This window comes from Gorilla gorilla, chromosome 17 (genome assembly GCF_029281585.2).
Source record: "Gorilla gorilla gorilla isolate KB3781 chromosome 17, NHGRI_mGorGor1-v2.1_pri, whole genome shotgun sequence".
NCBI lineage: Eukaryota > Metazoa > Chordata > Mammalia > Primates > Hominidae > Gorilla > Gorilla gorilla.
In genome coordinates, this window is record NC_073241.2 from 4968849 (window position 1) to 4989266 (window position 20418).

Here is a 20418-nt window from a genome sequence, read left to right on the forward strand (position 1 = left end):
TTCCACTCCATTCCATTCCATACCATTCCAATCTATTCCATTCCATTCCATTCCATTCCATTCTATTCCATTCGATTCCATTCCATTCCATTTCATTTTATTCCATTCCTTTCCATTCCATTCTACTCCATTGAATTCCATTCCATTCCATTCCATTCCATTCCATTCCATTCCATTCCATTCCATTCCATTCCATTCCATTCCATTCGGTTCTACTCGGGTTGATTCCACTTCATTCCATTCCATTCCATTCCATTCCATTCCATTCCATTCCACTCGGGTTGATCATTCCATTCCATTCCATTCCATTCCATTCCATTCCATTCCATTCCATTCCATTCCATTCCATTCCACTCGGGCTCATTCCATTCCATTCCATTCAATTCCATTCCATTCCATTCCATTCCATTCCATTCCATTCCATTCCATTCCGTTCTACTCGGTTTGATTTCCATTCCATTCCATTCCATTCCATTCCATTCCATTCCATTCCATTCCATTCCATTCCATTCCTTTCCATTTACTCCATTCCGTTCTACTCGGGTTGATTCCATTGAGTTTGGTTCCGCTCCGTTGCGTCCCGTCCCGTCCCGTCCCGTCCCGTCCCGTGCCGTTTTACTCGGGTTGATTCCTTTCCATTCCGTTAAGCTCGTTTCCGTTGCGTTCCATTCCGTTCCACGCGGGTTGGTTCAATTCCATTCTATTCTATTCTATTCCTTTCCATTCCATTCCATTCCATTCCATTCCATTCTACTCGGGTTGATTCCATGCCATTCCGTTCCGTTCCATTCCGTCCCATCCGGACCCGTCCCATCACGTCCCGTCCCGTCCCATCCCGTTCCGTTCCACATGGGTTGATTCAATTCCTTTCGGTTACATTGAATTCCATTCCATTCCATTCTACTCGGATTGATTCCATTCCATTCCATTCCATTCCATTCCATTCCATTCCATTCCATTCCATTCCTTTCCATTCCAATCCATTCCATTCTACTCGGGTTGATTCCATTCTATTCCATTCCATTCCATTCCATTCCATTCCATTCCATTCCATTCCGTTCCATTCCATTTCATTCCATTCCATTCCATTCCATTCCATTCCATTCCATTCCATTCCATTCCATTCCATTCCATTCCATTCCATTCGATTCCATTCCATTCCATTCCATTCCATTCCATTCCGTTCTACTCGGGTTGATTCCATTCTATTCCATTCCATTCCGTTCGATTCCATTTGATTCCATTCGATTCCATTCCATTCCATTCCATTCCCTTCCATTCCATTCTATTCCATTGAATTCCATTCCATTCCATTCCATTCCATTCCATTCCGTTCTACTCTGATTGATTCCATTAAATTCCATTCCATTCCATTCCATTCCATTCCATTCCATTCCATTCCATTCCATTCCATTCCATTCCATTCCATTCCAATACATTCCATTCTACTCTGGTTGATTCCATTCCATTCCATTCCATTCCATTCCATTCGTCTCCATTCGATTCCATTCGATTCCATTCCATTCCATTCCATTCCATTCCATTCCATTCCATTCCCTTCCATTCCATTCCATTCCGTTCTACTCGGGTTGATTCCATTCCATTCCATTCCATTCCATTCCATTCCATTCCACTCCATTCCATTCGATTCCATTCGATTCCATTCCATTCCATTCCATTCCATTCCATTCTACTTGGGTTGATTCCATTCCATTCCAATCCATTCCATTCCATTCCATTCCATTCCATTCCATTCCATTCCATTCCATTCCATTCCATTCCATTCGATTCCATTAGATTCCATTCCATTCCATTCCATTCCATTCCATTCCATTCCATTCCATTCCATTCCATTCCATTCCGTTCCACTCGGGTTGATTCCGTTCTATTCCATTCCATTCCATTCGATTCCATTCGATATCATTCGATTCCATTCCATCCCATTCCATTCCATTCCATTCCATTCCGTTCTACTCGGGTTGATTCCATTCCATTCCATTTCATTCCATTCCATTCCATTCCATTTCTTTCGATTCCATTCGTTTCCATTCCATTCCATTCCATTCCAATCCATTCCATTCTACTCGGGTTGATTCCATTCCATTCCATTCCATTCCATTCCATTCCATTCCATTCCATTCCATTCCATTCCATTCCATTCGATTCCATTAGATTCCATTCCATTCCATTCCATTCCATTCCATTCCATTCCATTCCATTCCATTCCATTCCATTCCGTTCCACTCGGGTTGATTCCGTTCTATTCCATTCCATTCCATTCGATTCCATTCGATATCATTCGATTCCATTCCATCCCATTCCATTCCATTCCATTCCATTCCGTTCTACTCGGGTTGATTCCATTCCATTCCATTTCATTCCATTCCATTCCATTCCATTTCTTTCGATTCCATTCGTTTCCATTCCATTCCATTCCATTCCAATCCATTCCATTCTACTCGGGTTGATTCCATTCCATTCCATTCCATTCCATTCCATTCCATTCCATTCCACTCGATTCCATTCCATTCCTTTCCATTCCATTCCAATCCATTCCATTCTACTCGGGTGGATTCCATTCCATTCCATTCCATTCCATTCCATTCCATTCCATTCCATTCCATTCCATTCCATTCCATTCGATTCCATTCCATTCCATTCCATTCCATTCCATTCCATTCCATTCCGTTCTAGTCGGGTTGATTCCATTCTATTCCATTCCATTCCATTCCATTCCACTCCATTCCATTCCATTCCATTCCATTCCATTCCATTCCATTCCATTCCATTCTATTCCATTCCATTCTACTCCATTGAATTCCATTCCATTCCATTCAATTCCATTCCATTCCATTCCTTTCCATTCCATTTAGTTCTACTCGGGTTGATTCCATTCCATTCCATTCCATTCCATTCCATTCCATTCCATTCCATTCCATTCCATTACTTTCCATTCCATTCCATTCCAATCCATTCCATTCTACTCGGGTTGACTCCATTCCATTCCATTCCATTCCATTCCATTCCATTCCATTCCATTATATTCCATTCTATTCCATTCGATTCCGTTCGATTCCATTGCATTCCATTCCATTCCATTCCATTCCATTCCATTCCATTCCATTCCATTCCATTCGATTCCATTCCATTCCATTCGATTCCATTCCATTCCATTCCATTCCATTCCATTCCATTCCATTCCATTCCATTCCATTACATTTACTCCATTCCGTTCTACTCGGGTTGATTCCATTGAGTTTGGTTCCGTCCCGTCCCGTCCCGTCCCGTCCCGTCCCGTCCCGTCCCGTGCCGTTTTACTCAGGTTGATTCCTTTCCATTCCGTTCCGCTCGGTTCCTTTACGTTCCATTCCGTTCCACGCGGGTTGGTTCAATTCCATTCTATTCTATTCTATTCCTTTCCCTTCCATTCCATTCCATTCCATTCCATTCCATTCTACTCGGGTTGATTCCATGCCATTCCGTTCCGTTCCATTCCGTCCCATCCCGATCCGTCCCATCCCGTCCCATCCCGTCCCATCCCGTTCCATTCCACATGGGTTGATTCAATTCCTTTCGGTTACATTGAACTCCATTCCATTCCATTCTACTCGGATTGACTCCATTCCATTCCATTCCATTCCATTCCATTCCATTCCATTCCATTCCATTCCAATCCATTCCATTCTACTCGGGTTGATTCCATTCTATTCCATTCCATTCCATTCCATTCCATTCCATTCCATTCCATTCCATTCCATTTCATTCCATTCCATTCCATTCCATTCCATTCCATTCCATTCCATTCGATTCCATTCCATTCCATTCCATTCCATTCCATTCCATTCCATTCCATTCCATTCCATTCCACTCGGGTTGATCATTCCATTCCATTCCATTCCATTCCATTCCATTCCATTCCATTCCATTCCATTCCATTCCATTCCACTCGGGCTCATTCCATTCCATTCCATTCAATTCCATTCCATTCCATTCCATTCCATTCCATTCCATTCCATTCCGTTCTACTCGGTTTGATTTCCATTCCATTCCATTCCATTCCATTCCATTCCATTCCATTCCATTCCATTCCATTCCTTTCCATTTACTCCATTCCGTTCTACTCGGGTTGATTCCATTGAGTTTGGTTCCGTTCCGTTGCGTCCCATCCCGTCCCGTCCCGTCCCGTCCCGTGCCGTTTTACTCGGGTTGATTCCTTTCCATTCCGTTAAGCTCGTTTCCGTTGCGTTCCATTCCGTTCCACGCGGGTTGGTTCAATTCCATTCTATTCTATTCTATTCCTTTCCATTCCATTCCATTCCATTCCATTCCATTCTACTCGGGTTGATTCCATGCCATTCCGTTCCGTTCCATTCCGTCCCATCCGGACCCGTCCCATCACGTCCCGTCCCGTCCCATCCCGTTCCGTTCCACATGGGTTGATTCAATTCCTTTCGGTTACATTGAATTCCATTCCATTCCATTCTACTCGGATTGATTCCATTCCATTCCATTCCATTCCATTCCATTCCATTCCATTCCATTCCTTTCCATTCCAATCCATTCCATTCTACTCGGGTTGATTCCATTCAATTCCATTCCATTCCATTCCATTCCATTCCATTCCATTCCATTCCATTCCATTTCATTCCATTCCATTCCATTCCATTTCATTCCATTCCATTCCTTTCCATTCCATTCCATTCCATTCCATTCCATTCCATTCCATTCCATTCCATTCCATTCCATTCCATTCCATTCGATTCCATTCCATTCCATTCCATTCCATTCCATTCCGTTCTACTCGGGTTGATTCCATTCTATTCCATTCCATTCCGTTCGATTCCATTTGATTCCATTCGATTCCATTCCATTCCATTCCATTCCCTTCCATTCCATTCTATTCCATTGAATTCCATTCCATTCCATTCCATTCCATTCGATTCCGTTCTACTCTGATAGATTCCATTAAATTCCATTCCATTCCATTCCATTCGATTCCATTCCATTCCATTCCATGGAATTCCATTCCATTCCATTCCATTCCATGGAATTCCATTCCATTCCATTCCATTCCATTCCATTCCATTCCATTCCATTCCGTTCTACTCGGGTTGATTCCATTCCATTCCATTCCATTCCATTCCATTCCATTCCACTCCATTCCATTCGATTCCATTCGATTCCATTCCATTCCATTCCATTCCATTCCAATAAATTCCATTCTACTCGGGTTGATTCCATTCCATTCCAATCCATTCCATTCCATTCCATTCCATTCCATTCCATTCCATTCCATTCCATTCCATTCCATTCCATTCGATTCCATTAGATTCCATTCCATTCCATTCCATTCCATTCCATTCCATTCCATTCCATTCTATTCCGTTCCACTCGGGTGGATTCCGTTCTATTCCATTCCATTCCATTCGATTCCATTCGATATCATTCGATTCCATTCCATCCCATTCCATTCCATTCCATTCCATTCCGTTCTACTCGGGTTGATTCCATTCCATTCCATTTCATTCCATTCCATTTCTTTAGATTCCATTCGTTTCCATTCCATTCCATTCCATTCCAATCCATTCCATTCTACTCGGGTTGATTCCATTCCATTCCATTCCATTCCATTCCATTCCATTCCATTCCATTCCACTCGATTCCATTCCATTCCTTTCCATTCCATTCCAATCCATTCCATTCTACTCGGGTGGATTCCATTCCATTCCATTCCATTCCATTCCATTCCATTCCATTCTATTCCATTCCATTCCATTCCATTCCATTCCATTCCATTCCGTTCTAGTCGGGTTGATTCCATTCTATTCCATTCCATTCCATTCCATTCCATTCCACTCGGGCTCATTCCATTCCATTCCATTCAATTCCATTCCATTCCATTCCATTCCATTCCATTCCATTCCATTCCGTTCTACTCGGTTTGATTTCCATTCCATTCCATTCCATTCCATTCCATTCCATTCCATTCCATTCCATTCCATTCCATTCCTTTCCATTTACTCCATTCCGTTCTACTCGGGTTGATTCCATTGAGTTTGGTTCCGCTCCGTTGCGTCCCGTCCCGTCCCGTCCCGTCCCGTCCCGTGCCGTTTTACTCGGGTTGATTCCTTTCCATTCCGTTAAGCTCGTTTCCGTTGCGTTCCATTCCGTTCCACGCGGGTTGGTTCAATTCCATTCTATTCTATTCTATTCCTTTCCATTCCATTCCATTCCATTCCATTCCATTCTACTCGGGTTGATTCCATGCCATTCCGTTCCGTTCCATTCCGTCCCATCCGGACCCGTCCCATCACATCCCGTCCCGTCCCATCCCGTTCCGTTCCACATGGGTTGATTCAATTCCTTTCGGTTACATTGAATTCCATTCCATTCCATTCTACTCGGATTGATTCCATTCCATTCCATTCCATTCCATTCCATTCCATTCCATTCCATTCCATTCCTTTCCATTCCAATCCATTCCATTCTACTCGGGTTGATTCCATTCTATTCCATTCCATTCCATTCCATTCCATTCCATTCCATTCCATTCCATTCCATTCCATTTCATTCCATTCCATTCCATTCCATTCCATTCCATTCCATTCCATTCCATTCCATTCCATTCCATTCCATTCCATTCCATTCCATTCGATTCCATTCCATTCCATTCCATTCCATTCCATTCCGTTCTACTCGGGTTGATTCCATTCTATTCCATTCCATTCCGTTCGATTCCATTTGATTCCATTCGATTCCATTCCATTCCATTCCATTCCCTTCCATTCCATTCTATTCCATTGAATTCCATTCCATTCCATTCCATTCCATTCCATTCCGTTCTACTCTGATTGATTCCATTAAATTCCATTCCATTCCATTCCATTCCATTCCATTCCATTCCATTCCATTCCATTCCATTCCATTCCATTCCATTCCATTCCAATACATTCCATTCTACTCTGGTTGATTCCATTCCATTCCATTCCATTCCATTCCATTCGTCTCCATTCGATTCCATTCGATTCCATTCCATTCCATTCCATTCCATTCCATTCCATTCCATTCCATTCCATTCCATTCCATTCCATTCCGTTCTACTCGGGTTGATTCCATTCCATTCCATTCCATTCCATTCCATTCCATTCCACTCCATTCCATTCGATTCCATTCGATTCCATTCCATTCCATTCCATTCCATTCCAATCCATTCCATTCTACTTGGGTTGATTCCATTCCATTCCAATCCATTCCATTCCATTCCATTCCATTCCATTCCATTCCATTCCATTCGATTCCATTAGATTCCATTCCATTCCATTCCATTCCATTCCATTCCATTCCATTCCATTCCATTCCATTCCATTCCGTTCCACTCGGGTTGATTCCGTTCTATTCCATTCCATTCCATTCGATTCCATTCGATATCATTCGATTCCATTCCATCCCATTCCATTCCATTCCATTCCATTCCGTTCTACTCGGGTTGATTCCATTCCATTCCATTTCATTCCATTCCATTCCATTCCATTTCTTTCGATTCCATTCGTTTCCATTCCATTCCATTCCATTCCAATCCATTCCATTCTACTCGGGTTGATTCCATTCCATTCCATTCCATTCCATTCCATTCCATTCCATTCCATTCCACTCGATTCCATTCCATTCCTTTCCATTCCATTCCAATCCATTCCATTCTACTCGGGTGGATTCCATTCCATTCCATTCCATTCCATTCCATTCCATTCCATTCCATTCCATTCCATTCCATTCCATTCGATTCCATTCCATTCCATTCCATTCCATTCCATTCCATTCCATTCCGTTCTAGTCGGGTTGATTCCATTCTATTCCATTCCATTCCATTCCATTCCACTCCATTCCATTCCATTCCATTCCATTCCATTCCATTCCATTCCATTCCATTCTATTCCATTCCATTCTACTCCATTGAATTCCATTCCATTCCATTCAATTCCATTCCATTCCATTCCTTTCCATTCCATTTAGTTCTACTCGGGTTGATTCCATTCCATTCCATTCCATTCCATTCCATTCCATTCCATTCCATTCCATTCCATTACTTTCCATTCCATTCCATTCCAATCCATTCCATTCTACTCGGGTTGACTCCATTCCATTCCATTCCATTCCATTCCATTCCATTCCATTATATTCCATTCTATTCCATTCGATTCCGTTCGATTCCATTGCATTCCATTCCATTCCATTCCATTCCATTCCATTCCATTCCATTCCATTCCATTCGATTCCATTCCATTCCATTCGATTCCATTCCATTCCATTCCATTCCATTCCATTCCATTCCATTCCATTCCATTCCATTACATTTACTCCATTCCGTTCTACTCGGGTTGATTCCATTGAGTTTGGTTCCGTCCCGTCCCGTCCCGTCCCGTCCCGTCCCGTCCCGTCCCGTGCCGTTTTACTCAGGTTGATTCCTTTCCATTCCGTTCCGCTCGGTTCCTTTACGTTCCATTCCGTTCCACGCGGGTTGGTTCAATTCCATTCTATTCTATTCTATTCCTTTCCCTTCCATTCCATTCCATTCCATTCCATTCCATTCTACTCGGGTTGATTCCATGCCATTCCGTTCCGTTCCATTCCGTCCCATCCCGATCCGTCCCATCCCGTCCCATCCCGTCCCATCCCGTTCCATTCCACATGGGTTGATTCAATTCCTTTCGGTTACATTGAACTCCATTCCATTCCATTCTACTCGGATTGACTCCATTCCATTCCATTCCATTCCATTCCATTCCATTCCATTCCATTCCAATCCATTCCATTCTACTCGGGTTGATTCCATTCTATTCCATTCCATTCCATTCCATTCCATTCCATTCCATTCCATTCCATTCCATTTCATTCCATTCCATTCCATTCCATTCCATTCCATTCCATTCCATTCGATTCCATTCCATTCCATTCCATTCCATTCCATTCCATTCCATTCCATTCCATTCCATTCCACTCGGGTTGATCATTCCATTCCATTCCATTCCATTCCATTCCATTCCATTCCATTCCATTCCATTCCATTCCATTCCACTCGGGCTCATTCCATTCCATTCCATTCAATTCCATTCCATTCCATTCCATTCCATTCCATTCCATTCCATTCCGTTCTACTCGGTTTGATTTCCATTCCATTCCATTCCATTCCATTCCATTCCATTCCATTCCATTCCATTCCATTCCATTCCTTTCCATTTACTCCATTCCGTTCTACTCGGGTTGATTCCATTGAGTTTGGTTCCGTTCCGTTGCGTCCCGTCCCGTCCCGTCCCGTCCCGTCCCGTGCCGTTTTACTCGGGTTGATTCCTTTCCATTCCGTTAAGCTCGTTTCCGTTGCGTTCCATTCCGTTCCACGCGGGTTGGTTCAATTCCATTCTATTCTATTCTATTCCTTTCCATTCCATTCCATTCCATTCCATTCCATTCTACTCGGGTTGATTCCATGCCATTCCGTTCCGTTCCATTCCGTCCCATCCGGACCCGTCCCATCACGTCCCGTCCCGTCCCATCCCGTTCCGTTCCACATGGGTTGATTCAATTCCTTTCGGTTACATTGAATTCCATTCCATTCCATTCTACTCGGATTGATTCCATTCCATTCCATTCCATTCCATTCCATTCCATTCCATTCCATTCCATTCCATTCCATTCCATTCCTTTCCATTCCAATCCATTCCATTCTACTCGGGTTGATTCCATTCAATTCCATTCCATTCCATTCCATTCCATTCCATTCCATTCCATTCCATTTCATTCCATTCCATTCCATTCCATTTCATTCCATTCCATTCCTTTCCATTCCATTCCATTCCATTCCATTCCATTCCATTCCATTCCATTCCATTCCATTCCATTCGATTCCATTCCATTCCATTCCATTCCATTCCATTCCGTTCTACTCGGGTTGATTCCATTCTATTCCATTCCATTCCGTTCGATTCCATTTGATTCCATTCGATTCCATTCCATTCCATTCCATTCCCTTCCATTCCATTCTATTCCATTGAATTCCATTCCATTCCATTCCATTCCATTCGATTCCGTTCTACTCTGATTGATTCCATTAAATTCCATTCCATTCCATTCCATTCGATTCCATTCCATTCCATTCCATGGAATTCCATTCCATTCCATGGAATTCCATTCCATTCCATTCCATTCCATTCCATTCCATTCCATTCCATTCCATTCCGTTCTACTCGGGTTGATTCCATTCCATTCCATTCCATTCCATTCCATTCCATTCCACTCCATTCCATTCGATTCCATTCGATTCCATTCCATTCCATTCCATTCCATTCCAATAAATTCCATTCTACTCGGGTTGATTCCATTCCATTCCAATCCATTCCATTCCATTCCATTCCATTCCATTCCATTCCATTCCATTCCATTCCATTCCATTCGATTCCATTAGATTCCATTCCATTCCATTCCATTCCATTCCATTCCATTCCATTCCATTCCATTCCATTCCGTTCCACTCGGGTGGATTCCGTTCTATTCCATTCCATTCCATTCGATTCCATTCGATATCATTCGATTCCATTCCATCCCATTCCATTCCATTCCATTCCATTCCGTTCTACTCGGGTTGATTCCATTCCATTCCATTTCATTCCATTCCATTTCTTTAGATTCCATTCGTTTCCATTCCATTCCATTCCATTCCAATCCATTCCATTCTACTCGGGTTGATTCCATTCCATTCCATTCCATTCCATTCCATTCCATTCCATTCCACTCGATTCCATTCCATTCCTTTCCATTCCATTCCAATCCATTCCATTCTACTCGGGTGGATTCCATTCCATTCCATTCCATTCCATTCCATTCCATTCCATTCCATTCCATTCCATTCCATTCCATTCCATTCCATTCCGTTCTAGTCGGGTTGATTCCATTCTATTCCATTCCATTCCATTCCATTCCATTCCATTCCATTCCATTCCATTCCATTCCATTCCATTCCATTCCATTCCATTCCATTCTATTCCATTCCATTCTACTCCATTGAATTCCATTCCATTCCATTCAATTCCATTCCATTCCATTCCTTTCCATTCCATTTAGTTCTACTCGGGTTGATTCCATTCCATTCCATTCCATTCCATTCCATTCCATTCCATTCCATTCCATTCCATTACTTTCCATTCCATTCCATTCCAATCCATTCCATTCTACTCGGGTTGACTCCATTCCATTCCATTCCATTCCATTCCATTCCATTCCATTCCATTATATTCCATTCCATTCCATTCGATTCCGTTCGATTCCATTGCATTCCATTCCATTCCATTCCATTCCATTCCATTCCATTCCATTCCATTCCATTCCATTCCATTCGATTCCATTCCATTCCATTCGATTCCATTCCATTCCATTCCATTCCATTCCATTCCATTCCATTCCATTCCATTCCATTCCATTCCATTCCATTCCATTTACTCCATTCCGTTCTACACGGGTTGATTCCATTGAGTTTGGTTCCGTCCCGTCCCGTCCCGTCCCGTCCCGTGCCGTTTTACTGAGGTTGATTCCTTTCCATTCCGTTCCGCTCGGTTCCTTTACGTTCCATTCCGTTCCACGCGGGTTGGTTCAATTCCATTCTATTCTATTCTATTCCTTTCCCTTCCGTTCCATTCCATTCCATTCCATTCCATTCTACTCGGGTTGATTCCATGCCATTCCGTTCCGTTCCATTCCGTCCCATCCCGATCCGTCCCATCCTGTCCCGTCCCGTCCCATCCCGTTCCATTCCACATGGGTTGATTCAATTCCTTTCGGTTACATTGAACTCCATTCCATTCCATTCTACTCGGATTGACTCCATTCCATTCCATTCCATTCCATTCCATTCCCTTCCATTCCATTCTATTCCATTGAATTCCATTCCATTCCATTCCATTCCATTCCATTCCATTCCATTCCATTCCGTTCTACTCTGATTGATTCCATTCCATTCCATTCCATTCCATTCCATTCCATTCCATTCCATTCCATTCCATTCCAATACATTCCATTCTACTCTGGTTGATTCCATTCCATTCCATTCCATTCCATTCCATTCGTCTCCATTCGATTCCATTCCATTCCATTCCATTCTATTCCATTGAATTCCATTGAATTCCATTCCATTCCATTCCATTCCATTCCATTCCATTCCATTCCGTTCCATTCCATTCCATTTGATTCCATTCCATTCCATTCCATTCCATTCCATTCCATTCCATTCCATTCCATTCCATTCCGTTCTACTCGGGTTGATTCCATTCTATTCCATTCCGTTCCGTTCGATTCCATTTGATTTCATTCGATTCCATTCCATTCCATTCCATTCCCTTCCATTCCATTCTATTCCATTGAATTCCATTCCATTCCATTCCATTCCATTCCATTCCATTCCATTCCGTTCTACTCTGATTGATTCCATTCCATTCCATTCCATTCCATTCCATTCCATTCCATTCCATTCCATTCCATTCCATTCCATTCCAATACATTCCATTCTACTCTGGTTGATTCCATTCCATTCCATTCCATTCCATTCCATTCCATTCGTCTCCATTCGATTCCATTCCATTCCATTCCATTCTATTCCATTGAATTCCATTCCATTCCATTCCATTCCATTCCATTCCATTCCATTCCATTCCATTCCATTCCATTCCATTCTACTCGGGTTCATTCCACTCCATTCCATTCCATTCCATTCCATTCCATTCCATTCCATTCCATTCGTCTCCATTCGTTTCCATTCGATTCCATTCCATTCTATTCCATTGAATTCCATTCCATTCCATTCCATTCCATTCCATTCCATTCCATTCCATTCCATTCCGTTCTACTCGGGTTGATTCCATTCCATTCCATTCCATTCCATTCCATTCCATTCCATTCCACTCCATTCCATTCAATTCCATTCGATTCCATTCCATTCCATTCCATTCCATTCCATTCCAATCCATTCCATTCTACTCGGGTTGATTCAATTCCATTCCATTCCATTCCATTCCATTCCATTCCATTCCATTCCATTCCATTCCGTTCTACTCGGGTTGATTCCATTCCATTCCATTTCATTCCATTCCAATCCATTCCATTCCATTCGATTCCATTCGATTCCATTCCATTCCATTCCATTCCAATCCATTCCATTCTACTCGGGTTCATTCCATTCCATTCCATTCCATTCCATTCCATTCCATTCCATTCCATTCCATTCCACTCGATTCCACTCCATTCTTTCCATTCCATTCCAATCCATTCCATTCTACTCAGGTGGATTCCATTCCGTTCCACTCCATTCCATTCCATTCCATTCCATTCCATTCCATTCCACTCCATTCGATTCCATTCCATTCCATTCCATTCCATTCCATTCCATTCCATTCCATTCCGTTCTAGTCGGGTTGATTCCATTCTATTCCATTCCATTCCATTCCATTCCATTCCATTCCATTCCATTCCATTCCATTCCATTCCATTCCATTCTATTCCATTCCATTCTACTCCATTGAATTCCATTCCATTCCATTCTATTCCATTCCATTCCATTCCTTTCCATTCCATTTAGTTCTACTCGGGTTGATTCCATTCCATTCCATTCCATTCCATTCCATTCCATTCCATTCCATTCCATTCCATTCCATTACTTTCCATTCCATTCCATTCCAATCCATTCCATTCTACTCGGGTTGACTCCATTCCATTCCATTCCATTCCATTCCATTCCATTCCATTCCATTACAATCCATTCCATTCCATTCTATTCCGTTCGATTCCATTCCATTCCATTCCATTCCATTCCATCCCATTCCATTCAATTCCATTCGATTCCATTCGATTCCATTCCATTCCATTCCATTCCAATCCATTCCATTCTACTCGGGTTGATTCCATTCCATTCCATTCCATTCCATTCCATTCCATTCCATTCCATTCCATTCCATTCCATTCCATTCTATTCCTTTCGATTCAATTCCATTCCATTAAATTCCATTCCATTCCATTCCATTCCATTCCATTCCATTCCATTCCATTCCATTCCATTCCATTCCATTCCATTCCGTTCTACTCGGGTTGATTCCACTCCATTCCATTCCATTCCATTCCATACCATTCAATTCGATTCCATTCCATTCCATTCCATTCCATTCCATTCCATTCCATTCCATTCCATTCCATTCCATTCCATTCCGTTCTAGTCGGGTTGATTCCATTCTATTCCATTCCATTCCATTCCATTCCATTCCATTCCATTCCATTCTATTCCATTCCATTCTACTCCTTTGAATTCCATTCCATTCCATTCCATTCCATTCCATTCCATTCCATTCCATTCCATTCGATTCCATTCTGTTCTACTCGGGTTGATTCCACTCCATTCCATTCCATTCCATTCCAATCTATTCCATTCCATTCCATTCCATTCCATTCTATTCCATTCGATTCCATTCCATTCCATTTCATTTTATTCCATTCCTTTCCATTCCATTCTATTCCATTGAATTCCATTCCATTCCATTCCATTCCATTCCATTCCATTCCATTCCATTCCATTCCATTCCATTCCATTCCATTCCATTCCATTCCGTTCTACTCGGGTTGATTCCACTCCATTCCATTCCATTCCATTCCATTCCATTCCACTCGGGTTGATCATTCCATTCCATTCCATTCCATTCCATTCCATTCCATTCCGTTCCATTCCATTCCATTCCACTCGGGCTCATTCCATTCCATTCCATTCAATTCCATTCCATTCCATTCCATTCCATTCCATTCCATTCCATTCCGTTCTACTCGGTTTGATTTCCATTCCATTCCATTCCATTCCATTCCATTCCATTCCATTCCATTCCATTCCATTCCATTCCATTCCATTCCATTCCATTCCATTCCATTCCATTCCTTTCCATTTACTCCATTCCGTTCTACTCGGGTTGATTCCATTGAGTTGGGTTCCGTTCCGTTGCGTCCCGTCCCGTCCCGTCCCGTCCCGTCCCGTGCCGTTTTACTCGGGTTGATTCCTTTCCATTCCGTTCCGCTCGTTTCCGTTGCGTTCCATTCCGTTCCACGTGGGTTGGTTCAATTCCATTCTATTCTATTCTATTCCTTTCCATTCCATTCCATTCCATTCCATTCCATTCTACTCGGGTTGATTCCATGCCATTCCATTCCATTCCATTCCATTCCATTCCATTCCATTCCATTCCTTTCCATTCCAATCCATTCCATTCTACTCGGGTTGATTCCATTCTATTCCATTCCATTCCATTCCATTCCATTCCATTCCATTCCATTCCATTCCATTCCATTCCATTCCATTCCATTCCATTCCATTCGATTCCATTCCATTCCGTTCCGTTCCGTTCCATTCCATTCCATTCCATTCCATTCCGTTCTACTCGGGTTGATTCCATTCTATTCCATTCCATTCCGTTCGATTCCATTTGATTCCATTCGATTCCATTCCATTCCATTCCATTCCCTTCCATTCCATTCTATTCCATTGAATTCCATTCCATTCCATTCCATTCCATTCCATTCCATTCCATTCCGTTCTACTCTGATTGATTCCATTCCATTCCATTCCATTCCATTCCATTCCATTCCATTCCATTCCTTTCCATTCCATTCCATTCCATTCCATTCCATTCCAATACATTCCATTCTACTCTGGTTGATTCCATTCCATTCCATTCCATTCCATTCCATTCGTCTCCATTCGATTCCATTCCATTCCATTCCATTCTATTCCATTGAATTCCATTGAATTCCATTCCATTCCATTCCATTCCATTCCATTCCATTCCATTCCATTCCGTTCCATTCCATTCCATTTGATTCCATTCCATTCCATTCCATTCCATTCCATTCCATTCCATTCCATTCCATTCCATTCCGTTCTACTCTGGTTGATTCCATTCTATTCCATTCCATTCCGTTCGATTCCATATGATTTCATTCGACTCCATTCCATTCCATTCCATTCCCTTCCATTCCATTCTATTCCATTGAATTCCATTCCATTCCATTCCATTCCATTCCATTCCATTCCATTCCATTGCGTTCTACTCTGATTGATTCCATTCCATTCCATTCCATTCCATTCCATTCCATTCCATTCCATTCCATTCCTTTCCATTCCATTCCATTCCATTCCAATACATTCCATTCTACTCTGGTTGATTCCATTCCATTCCATTCCATTCCATTCCATTCCATTCGTCTCCATTCGATTCCATTCCATTCCATTCCATTCTATTCCATTGAATTCCATTGAATTCCATTCCATTCCATTCCATTCCATTCCATTCCATTCCATTCCATTCCATTCCATTCCATTCCATTCCATTCCGTTCTACTCGGGTTGATTCCACTCCATTCCATTCCATTCCATTCCATTCCATTCCATTCCATTCCATTCCATTCCATTCGTCTCCATTCGATTCCATTCGATTCCATTCCATTCTATTCCATTGAATTCCATTCCATTCCATTCCATTCCATTCCATTCCATTCCATTCCATTCCATTCCATTCCATTCCGTTCTACTCGGGTTGATTCCATTCCATTCCATTCCATTCCATTCCATTCCATTCCATTCCATTCCATTCCACTCCATTCCATTCGATTCCATTCGATTCCATTCCATTCCATTCCATCCCATTCCAATCCATTCCATTCCTTTCCGTTCTACTCGGGTTGATTCCATTCCATTCCATTTCATTCCATTAGAATCCATTCCATTCCATTCGATTCCATTCGATTCCATTCCATTCCATTCCATTCCAATCCATTCCATTCTACTCGGGTGGATTCCATTCCATTCCATTCCATTCCATTCCATTCCATTCCATTCGATTCCACTCGATTCCACTCCATTCTTTCCATTCCATTCCAATCCATTCCATTCTACTCAGGTGGATTCCATTCCGTTCCATTCCATTCCATTCCATTCCATTCCATTCCATTCCACTCCATTCGATTCCATTCCATTCCATTCCATTCCATTCCATTCCATTCCATTCCATTCCATTCCATTCCGTTCTAGTCGGGTTGATTCCATTCTATTCCATTCCATTCCATTACATTCCATTCCATTCCATTCCATTCCATTCCATTCTATTCCATTCCATTCTACTCCATTGAATTCCATTCCATTCCATTCTATTCCATTCCATTCCATTCCTTTCCATTCCATTTAGTTCTACTCTTGTTGATTCCATTCCATTCCATTCCATTCCATTCCATTCCATTCCATTCCATTCCATTCCATTCCATTCCAATCCATTCCATTCTACTCGGGTTGACTCCATTCCATTCCATTCCATTCCATTCCATTCCATTCCATTCCATTATAATCCATTCCATTCCATTCGACTCCGTTCGATTCCATTCCATTCCATTCCATTCCATTCCATTCAATTCCATTGGATTCCATTCGATTCCATTCCATTCCATTCCATTCCAATCCATTCCATTCTACTCGGGTTGATTCCATTCCATTCCATTCCATTCCATTCCATTCCATTCCATTCCATTCCATTCCATTCCATTCCATTCCATTCCATTCTATTCCTTTCGATTCCATTCCATTCCATTAAATTCCATTCCATTCCATTCCATTCCATTCCATTCCATTCCATTCCATTCCATTCCATTCCATTCCGTTGTACTCGGGTTGATTCCAATCCATTCCATTCCATTCCATTCCATGCCATTCCATTCGATTCCATTCCATTCCATTCCATTCCATTCCATTCCCTTCCATTCCATTCCATTCCATTCCATTCCATTCCGTTCTAGTCGGGTTGATTCCATTCTATTCCATTCCATTCCATTCCATTCCATTCCATTCCATTCCATTCTATTCCATTCCATTCTACTCCTTTGAATTCCATTCCATTCCATTCAATTCCATTCCATTCCATCCCTTTCCATTCCATTTAGTTCTACTCGGGTTGATTCCATTCCACTCCATTCCATTCCATTCCATTCCATTCCATTCAATTCCATTCCATTCCGTTACTTTCCATTCCATTCCATTCCAATCCATTCCATTCTACTCGGGTTGACTCCATTCCATTCCATTCCTTTCCATTCCATTATATTCCATTCTATTCCATTCGATTCCGTTCGATTCCATTCCATTCCATTCCATTCCATTCCATTCCATTGCATTCAATTCCATTCCATTCCATTCCATTCCGTTCTACTCGGTTTGATTCCATTCCATTCCTTTCCATTCCATTCCATTCCATTCCATTCCATTCCATTCCATTCCATACCATTCCATTCCCTTCCATTCCATTCCATTCCAATCCATTCCATTCTACTCGGGTTGATTCCATTCCATTCCATTGCATTCGACTCCATTCGATTCCATTCGATTCCATTCCATTCCATTCCGTTCCATTCCATTCCATTCCATTCCATTCTAGTCCATTGAATTCCATTCCATTCCATTCCATTCCATTCCATTCCATTCCATTCCATTCCATTCCATTCCATTCCATTCCATTCCGTTCTACTCGGGTTGATTCCATTCCATTCCATTCCATTCCATTCCATTCCATTCCATTCCATTCCATTCCAATCTATTCCATTCTATTCAATTCGATTCCATTCGATTCCATTCAATTCCATTCCATTCCATTCCATTCCATTCCAATCTATTCCATTCGATTCCATTCCATTCCATTCCATTCCATTCCATTCCATTCCATTCCATTCCATTCCAATCCATTCCATTCTACTCGTGTTGATTCCATTCCATTCCATTCCATTCCATTCCATTGCATTCCATTCCATTCCATTCCATTCCATTCCATTCCATTCCATTCCATTCCATTCCATTCCGTTCTACTCGGGTTGATTCCATTCTATTCCATTCCATTCCATTCGATTCCATTCGATTCCATTCGATTCCATTCGATTCCATTCCATTCCATTCCATTCCATTCCATTCCATTCTATTCCATTCCATTCCATTCCATTCCATTCCATTCCTTTCCATTCCATTCCAATCCATTCCCTTCCATTCTATTCGGGTTGATTCCATTCCATTCCATTCCATTCCATTCCATTCCATTCCATTCCATTCCATTCCATTGCATTCCATTCGATTCCATTCTATTCCATTCCATTCCATTCCATTCCATTCCATTCCATTCCATTCCTTTCCATTCTATTCCATTCCGTTCCATTCCATTCCATTCTATTCCATTCCATTCCATTCCGTTCCACTCGGGTTGATTCCATTCTATTCCATTCCATTCCATTCCATTCCATTCGATATCATTCGATTCCATTCCATTCCATTCCATTCCATTCCATTCCATTCTATTCCATTCCATTCCATTCCATTCCATTCTATTCCATTCCATTCCATTCCGTTCTACTCTGGTTGATTCCATTCCATTCCATTTCATTCCATTCCATTCCATTCCATTCCATTCGATTCCATTCGATTCCATTCCATTCCATTCCATTCCAATCCATTCCATTCTACTCGGGTTGATTCCATTCCATTCCATTCCATTCCATTCCATTCCATTCCATTCCATTCCACTCGATTCCATTCCATTCCATTCCATTCCATTCCAATCCATTCCATTCTACTCGGGTGGATTCCATTCCATTCCATTCCTTTCCATTCCATTCCATTCCATTCCATTCCATTCCATTACATTCCATTCGGTTCCATTCCATTCCATTCCATTCCATTCCATTCCTTTCCATTCCATTCCATTCCATTCCATTCCGTTCTAATCGGGTTGATTCCATTCTATTCCATTCCATTCCATTCCATTCCATTCCATTCCATTCCATTCCATTCCATTCCATTCCATTCTATTCCATTCCATTCTACTCCATTGAATTCCATTCCATTCCATTCTATTCCACTCCATTCCATTCCTTTCCATTCAATTTAGTTCTACTCGGGTTGATTCCATTCCATTCCATTCCATTCCTTTCCATTCCATTCCAATCCATTCCATTCCATTACTTTCCATTCCATTCCATTCCTATCCATTCCATTCTACTCTGGTTGACTCCATTCCATTCCATTCCATTACATTACATTCCATTATATTCCATTCCATTCCATTCGATTCTGTTCGTTTCCATTCCATTCCATTCCATTCCATTCCATTCCATTCCATTCCATTCGATTCCATTCCATTCCATTCGATTCCATTCCATTCCATTCCATTCCATTCCATTCCAATCCATTCCATTCTACTCGGGTTGATTCCATTCCATTCCATTCCATTCCATTCCATTCCATTCCATTCCATTCCATTCCTTTCGATTCCATTCCATTCCATTCCATTCCATTCCATTCCATTCCATTCCGTTCTACTCGGG